This window comes from Lactuca serriola, chromosome 2 (assembly GCF_051521515.1).
Source record: "Lactuca serriola cultivar US96UC23 chromosome 2, Lser_US96UC23_V15, whole genome shotgun sequence".
NCBI lineage: Eukaryota > Viridiplantae > Streptophyta > Magnoliopsida > Asterales > Asteraceae > Lactuca > Lactuca serriola.
This window is the reverse complement of record NC_136409.1, coordinates 35,098,229-35,100,670: the sequence shown is the minus strand read 5'-3', so window position 1 is coordinate 35,100,670 and position 2,442 is coordinate 35,098,229.

Genomic DNA, 2,442 nt, shown 5'->3' with positions numbered 1-2,442 from the left:
GAGGTAGGAGAGCTGATATGGTGGCAGAAATGGTTGCCTGAAGTGTTTCTAGATCGATTGGAAGAGGAGGTGGTGGCAGCGGAGGGTTGTTGGTCTTTGAGCTGGGTCTTTTCCTCGGATGCATCTTGATCTAAAAAGATCAGGAAAGAGAGGATCATAAGTCCTCTGAATTGAATCAAGAGATATAGATCAGGGGATATCTCATCAAGACAGATACAACATTATAGTAAGCGATAAAATAGGAGGGAGTGATCAAAGCAGAAAATTTTATCGCTAGAGGAATGATCAAGGAACAACACGTATACGAGGATTTCTACAAAGGATCGGCTCGAGAAATACTCCCATAGTATTTCATGGTTCACTGTAGCCACAACTCGTTGTTTGGGATATTAGGTAAGTTTTTGGAATGCTGCGTACCACAGTCACTCCCAAGCACATGGTGGCCGTGTCTCGAATGAATATAGTTGGCCAGGCTATATCGATCCTAGACATGACTACATAACTGCCCAGGTTTAACCGCAGCGTACAACACCCATTTACTTATATTTTGTTCTACTTGCAGTTACGGATCTCGACGGTCGGTATACTTTTATACATAAAAAAATACTTATATTGGTAGAGTATACTTTTAGTTCAGAGCACTTAGGACCTTTAATGTTTATAGTCTTATACCATGTAAGCTTTGGTATACCAGTTCACTATAAACAAGGGCTCTGATACCAATCTGTCACACCCCGAAAACCAAAGGCAGAAACATTTCCGGGGTTGACTCCACGTTGAGTATCAAATCCAATGCACATAGTAAAGCAATAATCACAAAACATTACATTACATAATATTGTTTACATCTATTTGAAAGTAAAGTTGTACAAGTGTTTTACATATGTAATATAGACAAAAGTAAAGACAAATCTTCAGGACGCTCCGTCTTCTCCAAAAGGTTGCGGTGTACCTGTCTATCGCTGACCTGAGAATACAAGCAGTTTGAAAATCAGCATAAAGCTGGTAAGTTCATAAGCGGTTTAGTTTGAAAAGAAAGAGTTCCTTTACTTGATGGAAAAGTTGTTGATCAAGAAAATCCCATATTTCCTTATGAAAACTGTGTGGTCATCCTTTGTTACAATTTCAAAAAAAAAAAAAAAACGGTTGGTTATATCATTCCAGGAAAATCCCATATTTTCCTTATAGTTTTAGTTATTCGTTTGTTACTTTATCCGTTTATGAGTTGATATGCTACCCAGGAAAATCCCATATTTTCCTATGTGTTGAGTTGCCTATTTGTATCTAAGTTCATTACTGGTTATTATGTTAATCCAGGAAAATCCCATATTTTCCTATGTGTTGAATTGGTTCTTAGGTTTGATTTCGAAGTACTAGTAATTACCAGGTGTATAGTATTAGTTAAGTATTCTAAACCCTTAGTTATTCTACATTCGAATGACTATTATCTACGAACTTAGTTGTATTTTCGAATATTTGGAATCACACAGAAGCGTACATTACAGTATTTTTGAAGTTCTATTGAGTTGCAAAAGAGTACATTAGTTGTATAATCGAAGCTCTGTCGACATTTTGAGGTGGATATATTTGAAACTCAGAAGAGGTCCAGAGGCGTATTTTCGTATTTAATTCGAAACTCTGGTGACACTCAAGGGGTACACTAGTTGTATGTTCGAAGTCTTTGTGTCATCCAAAGGCGTTAATTCGCATTCGTATTCCTATTTCTATTCGTATTCGTACTATGCTATTTGTTAGATTCGTATTCGTATTCGTTCTATCCTATTAGTTATATTCTTATTCGCATTCATATTCGTACTACCTATTAGTTATATTTGTATTCGTTCTATCCTATTAGTTATATTTGTATTCGTTCTATCCTATTAGTTATATTCGTATTCGCATTCATATTCGTACTAACCTAATAGTTATATATTCGTATTCGTTCTATTCTATTAGTTATAATCGTATTCGCATTCGTTTAGTATTAATCTTAGTTATGATTAGTATGATTTCTTATTCAAAGAGAATATAGTTATAACACTTTTAAAAGAAATCTATGTTTAGTCTAACTGTTTAACCTGCAATTCGAACCATTAGTTATCACAATTTTCATTATTAAAATCATACATGAAATAAAACATTTGAATGAAAATACGTTTAAGTACAAGATTTCTTGTACTTTTGCTTGTATTCTCCGCCTGAAAACATTGAAAACCATTTGAAATACACATGAAAAAGAGTAGGGGTATGAACTCACTGGTTGAGAAACGCGTCAGATTGGATCCTAAACGTCAGTTCTGGGTTCGCGAACACACAAGTTTCCTATGGATTATGAAATGATACATATTTGTATTTAATTTGGACTTGATTAATTTATTTGCCAACGACATACACTTCTAGTTGCGGAAACACCCCATTTTGAGTGTTTGGAAGGACCCGGGT